The following is a 6,987-nucleotide window of genomic DNA, read 5'->3' as shown; positions in this document are numbered from 1 at the left end:
AATAAAAATAAATACATGACAATATGACCATTTCCACCTGAATGAAAACAACTAAGGTGATATCCATTTCAAACCAGAATAAAAAATTAGGTACCCACCAGTGCTTCTCAACTCTGTCCCGTAAAGTAACCTTGGTGGCACTTTACTTTCCTCTGGGCCCCAGCTAAAAGCAGCCTGCTTCAGTGCAAAATTTCAATAGGGTTCATATTTTATCTTAAGAATTCACCAATTTTTTTTGTATTCTGCTTGTTTTCCTCTTACCACAAAAATAACATTTTGATTATTGACCATTATGTAAAATTCAAAGGCCACCATTTTTATCCTTTAGCATTCAGTACCCTGTGGAATATGTTAGCCCATTCTGGAAACCAGAGACCACAGCATCTGGTAAATATTCTCATTTAGAAGTCCAAACATTTAGAAGCAAATTATAAATACATTAAGTGAGATATAAAGACAGACCCAAAAGGAGTATAATGAAATTAGGATATTTTGGTGTAAGATTATGGCATCTAAGCACTTAGCAACTACCTGCTTTTTGTTTTTTAATTTTTTTAATGTTTTTTCATTTTTGAGAGACAGATAGAACAGAGCATGAGTAGGGCAGGGGCAGAGAGAGAGGGAGACAGAATCCAAAGCAGTCTCCAGGCTCTTAGCTGTCAGCACATAGCCAAATGCGGAGCCTGAACTCACCACAAGATAATGACCTGAGCCAAAATCGGGACACTCAACTGACTGAGCCACCCAGGCGCCCCCCCACCCTGCCTTTTCTTAAATTTTTTAAATATTTATTCATTTTTGAGAGACAGACAGAGACAACAGAGCGTGAGCAGGGGAGGTGTAGCAACTACCTTCTTAAAAACTATTCTGGAGGCACCTGGGTGGCTCAGTCAGTTAAGCATCCGACTTTGGCCCAGGTCATGATCTCCCAGTTCTTGAGCTTGAGCCCCACATCGGACTCTGTGCTTACAGGTGAGAGCCTGGAGCGTGCTTCAGATTCTGTGTCTCCCTCTCTCTCTGCCCCCCCTTGCTCGCACTCTCTCTCTCTCTCTCAAAAATAAATAAACATCAAAAAACATGAAAAAAAAACTATTCTGAATAACCACATACAAAAGTAAACAAACACTAAAGTTGGTTATAATAAATATTGCTCATGCTCAGGAATATTTCTGCTTCTCCTATACAACAGGAAAAGATTAAACCTCCCTTGGTCCCTAAATCTGGAATGACCATGTAATTTGCTGGGCCAATGACATGTTACTGGAATTCATCTATGTCAGTTACAGGTGAGAGCATGAAGGAGTTAACATGCAATTTCCCACGTTCTCTTCTCCTTGCCACACCAACTAACAAGGCCATATGATGCACCACAGCCATAGGATGTACTTGGAGCAGTGCAGCTCCAAGATGAGGGCACCTTCTTCAGCCTGGAAGGCAGAATTGTCATATGTAGACAATAGTCTGGGAGAGTCACTCAGATGCACAATGGACTCCAAAGAAGAAATAAACCTTTGTTGGGTTAAACCAAAGATGTTACTGTAGTACCACCTAGCCTGTACTGGTGGATCCTTTCCCACATGTTACCCTCAAATTCAAATAGACCAGACTCATGAACATTAAACGGCCCTACCTTCTTTCTGTTTTATTACTATAGAGCTACAAGGACAATCTACAACCAGTATGTTGTATAGAACAATCTACAACCGGTATGGTTATTTGTATTCTTTGCCCAATAATTGTGGCTAAATTGACTCATGAACTGCTCTTGAAAAAAATTTCGGGGCGCCTGGGTGGCTCAGTCGGTTAAGCATCTGACTTCGGCTCAGGTCATGATCTCACGGTCCATGGGTTCGAGCCCCGCGTCGGGCTCTCTGCTCACAGCTTGGAGCCTGGAACCTGTTTCAGATTCTGTGTCTCCCTCTCTCTCTGCCCCTCCCCTGCTCACACTCTGTCTCTCTCTGTCTCTCAAAAATAAATGTAAAAAAAAAAAAAATTTTTAATTTCCATCAAATTGGGCATTTATAAGTGTGTGAACAAGCAGTCAATTGACACTGTTCTTTTAAAACCACTTCCATTGGTCAAAAAGGGAAAAATCTATAGCACAGTACAAAGTTCTCTACTGACACAGACCATATGGGTGAATATATGACATTAAATACTCATTTTTACTTTACTACCAGTAAGTCATGCCACAAAGCAAATACAAATTACCAAAAAGCATTTTTTAAGTCACAGTAAATTTTACTAATTTTCAAAATTTTGATGTCCCATTATTTAACAGCTCAATCGATTTTGTAAATTGCATGAACTTAACTATTTTTTACAAGGTTCCATCCATTTAAGCTAGGGTTCTTTAACTGTGGTACCATTAACATTTCAGGCTGGATGATTTCTGTTAAATAATCATGGCCTCTGTTAAATTTGGCCTCTGCAAACTAGATACCAGTAGCAACTTCCCAGGTTTGACAACCAAAAAATGTCTGAAAATATTTCCAAATGTTTCCTGGGGGACAAAATCACCCCCAATTGACAACTACTAATCTACTCCAGTGGTCCTTTAAAAAAAAAAATGTACTCCATTCTTCGGCCCCACTGTTGCCTCACTGAAGCGACTTAACAATAGTACATAAAGGTGATATGATAAGATTTTACTTCCTTTTCTTATTGCATAAGGAAAATACATATTAATTGTTAAACATTTTTAAATAAAAATTTGCAAAACTAACAAAATAATTATTTGTAATCCCATCTCGATTAGCATGTTTACAGACAGGTCTCTCTGGATGCATTCATTCAACAGTTAATAAATGACCGCTTTGTGGTGGGCACTGTACTAAATATCAGAGATAGAGCATTGAGTCAGACACATTCTTGCCCTCCTGGAGCTCACAGCTTTATGGGAAAAACAGATTACGCACCTTAAATATCAATGGCAAATGATGGTACAGATCATGAAGAAAAGTGCAGGCTCCTAAGATATCAGTATTGGTTTAAGGTGGCATCTCAGTGAGGCATCTTTGAGGAAATAATATTTTAGTTGAGAACAGAAGGATGTAAAATATCAATGGCTAGCATTTGAGTATTGCTTACTACCTGCCAGGTATTTTTCTAAGCTTCTATGTATAATAACTCCTTTAATCCTCTGAACAACCCTGTGAGGTACCTGTAATTATCATCCCTGTATTAAAGATAGAACATGGGTTTGGAGAGATTAAGTATCCTGCCCCAGATCACAAAGCTAATATGTGGAAGAAAGAGAATTGGAAGCTGGTCTTGACTAGGACAAGCACCCACACCCCCGAAGTGAGACAGGCAGAGCAGGAGGAAGAGGGCTCCTGATAGACACGGCTGTATTGCACTATTCTCCTAGGCAAGGAGGAGTGACCTTCCAGTCACCAAAGAGAGGATACTGAAATCCACCTCATTATATATTTATGGTAGTTTCCTAGTTAAATGCAGCCTCCTTAAATCCTTTCTTGGGAGGAGATGGGGCATAAATTATTTATAAATTAATTAATTATGATGGGAATTAAGCAACAGAACAGTCTCAAACTGAAAATTGAAAAGAGAGGTAGAAAGTTCCAAAAGGCTGAATTCATAACAGCAACTCACTCTAACACATATTTTTGATTAGTCAGGAGGTTTAACAGTACTTCTAGGCTAATAAATTAGTATGTTCTGAGCTAAAATGAATGCTCTCATTTAGGTCCTATAAATTGTGTGTTTGCAAGAAGCTGAGGTGCACTCTCCTAACTAAAATTATTTCCAACAACTTAAATGATTTAAGTCACACACTGTGATGATGACACAGTTAATCTTACAAACATAAGATTATTTCACGATGATAAAAAGGATTCCGATGCTACTGAATATGTTCTTTTTATTGCTGTTATTGTTTGAGGTACTATTGGTTTAATTTCTGCGTGACCATATTATATATGAATTTTAAATGTCACTAGGCAGAATAATAAAAGTAACTTCTTTGCTTTGCAACTCACTTCCTATAAGAATGATAGTTCTTCTCAGAATTTACAATATATATAATCATCTGTTGGAATGCTAGGCTAATAAAGCTATGTTTATGGATTTAATGCACATGTGATTTTGCTCACCGAACATAGCTGCTTTAGGTACCTCAATGCATAATATTAGCAGATTCGGAAATTTCATACATGAGGCACCTTGTAGGCACCCAAATCTCAGGGAATGAGCTACTCTGATTAATTGCATTTTCTAGATCATTGAGACTTATCTAGAAAAGCCTTAGCATCTCATCCTTATTAAAGCTGAAAACATTTACAGAATATACTGGTAGATGTTCTTGCCTTAATAAATAATACTTTAAACTTCATGTGGGAATGGACAATACAAAGGGAGATCAGATGGAAATTTAAAAAAATATATGTTTACAATACTGCAAATGGAAGTGAGAGAAGAACACAAAATTGAGTTGAATGTGTACTTAACTCTGGACATAGCCTAACAATTGCTTTTGAAAAAAATACTGATGTTTATTCATTCCATTATCACTTATCCCATCGTGAGAAAATGAATTACAGAAGAAAACAAGCTTGATTCTTGCTAGTGTTACTGCATGATGAATGACTGAGAATGATAAAAAAAGAATATGATAATTTAATTCTCTTATTTTTATTTCCCACAACAAAAAAAAATCATCTTTCTTTTCTATTACTCTTATTTAATGTTTATTTATTTTTGAGAGAGAGAGACAGAACGTGAGTGGGAGAGGGGCAGAGAGAGAGGGAGACACAGAATCCAAAGCAGGCTCCAGGCTCTGAGCTGTCAGCACAGAGCCCGACGCGGGGTTCGAACCCACAAGCCGTGAGATCATGACCTGGGCCGAAGGTGGATGCTTAACCGACTGAGCCACCCAGGTGCCCCTCTATTACTATTATTAAATGTAATTCTCAGCTATTTTGAAAATCACACAACCATCTCTACCATAACTGATACCCCTTAAGTGTATTGTGGCTTATTTATCAGACAATCAAGAAGGAACATTATATTGGATTAAAAAGTGGTATATGTGCATGCATTTTTATTTTTAAGCTCACTCATGCTGCCTAAACTCAAGTCTTGTTGGGACTTTTGCAACAATTCTCTCTTGCTTTTACCCTCCTGTGTATTTTTTTTTCTTTTTAAGGAAAAAGGTATTAAATCATTTTGTTGAAACTAACAAAAGACATTAGTTCCCTTTTTATGTTGTATGTTGTAACTATTTCCTACCTACATGTTACAAAAGTGACTGTATAACTCAAAGGGCAGTGGCATGTTTATAATTACGCCCTAAATGCACAAAGTTGAATGTGAGCACTTTTAGAGTCATTAGCCGAGTGAGTCTCAAAATCTAGCCCGAGACCAGCAGCATTAGCGCTAGCTGAGAATGTGTTAGAAATGCACATTCTCAGGCCCCATCCCAAACCTACTAATTCAGAAACTCTGGAACTGGGACGTGACGATGGTTTACCAAGCCCTTCAGGTGATTCTGATACACACTGGAGCTTGAGAGCCATCTAGTTTTCTCTAAATTCATTAGGAAGGGAGAACCAGATATTATCCAGACTACACTCTCGTATGACACAAATTTCCCCAAATAACTCTGAGAGAATCTGGTCATTCTCCTCACAGCTATCTTCCCCCAACTACCTCACTGTGAATGCCTCTGCTAGGCCTACAAGATGAAGATTAGTGTTACCACCGTTGTTGCCAATTAGTGGAACTTGACCTGAGTTTCTTAGTTTGACCAGATTTTTTAAATGTTACAAAATAATATGCGTATTCTTCTCATTTACATTGTTTCATGCAAATAATATTGTCATTACTAGAAGAATAAAATTTTATCAATGAATTTCAATGTACTGTAGTAAATGGAACTGATATTCCCAATGAAACTGAGAAAGAGCATAATGCTCTTTGTATCAACTGATTGGGAAAATGAGTCAGAAAAGGTTTTTTGACAGGTTGCCATTTCAATAAATGACAAATAGTTATGAAGCCAACCAGCTACATGGTTTGCTTTTTCAACTGCTCTCCTCTTGCTGGTTGGAAGGAAGCATGGGATGGAGAGGGAGGTGAAAAGGCAGGATTCCAGGCCCACAGAGAAGGGGAGGCAGGAAATCAGGTAGATCAGGAACTTAGAAGATCTGTTAATGGTGGAGGGTAAATTATGAGAGAGGATCAGTCAACCTACGAGGCCAGAAGTAAGCAGGGGCTTATCAGGAAGGATAAAGTGAGGATTTGTTCCAAAAGGCAGTCAGAATTCATTATAGGATTTTAAGACAGTGAGGTGATCAATCTAGCATTATAGTACAATCACTTTGCCCACAAAGTAACAGAAGGATGGAATCTAGGGAGAAAATGCTGAAGAGCAACTGCCGGCAGGAGAAAGGTGATAAGAACCAAAGCCAAAAGTGGTGTCAGTGGAAACAGGGAGGAGGAAATGAGTTCAAGGGATCCATAGGAGGTAGAATAAACAAACCTACTGGAGAAGTCTACTTAGGAAATAACAACCGTGGGCCTACAGTCTTCTCTCAAGGGTCCCTGCATTAAAAACAACTGCCTAAAAGCTTTTTTTTTTTAAATGTAACTCACTCCTCAATTACACTCACATGTAAATATATGCTTGAGAGGAAAGGGCACACCCTCTGTCAAACACAACCAGATTTTGAAGCCTAGTTTTGACTCAACTTGAGAAACAATTCCCTACACACACACACATACGCACGCACACACACACATGTGCTCATACACGCACACATGCTGGAACATTAGAATATGGCCTTAAAATGGAGTTTGGAAAGGTGTCTGTCTACACCACGGTCTGGGCATTCTCTTTCCTCCTGAGCCTCCCCGACCCCTATCCGAGCCAGTTCTTACACGATCTACTGGACTTGCTTTCTCTGTTGGCTGTGCCCCCCACGCCAAACAGAGATTTTGATTCCTTCCAGTTTAACTTTCAAAATGCCG

The sequence above is a fragment of the Lynx rufus genome, unplaced genomic scaffold (assembly GCF_022079265.1).
Source record: "Lynx rufus isolate CCGP_SWC_20201006 ecotype Redwood Valley unplaced genomic scaffold, mLynRuf1.p SCAF_4, whole genome shotgun sequence".
NCBI lineage: Eukaryota > Metazoa > Chordata > Mammalia > Carnivora > Felidae > Lynx > Lynx rufus.
This window is presented reverse-complemented; position numbering follows the sequence as displayed.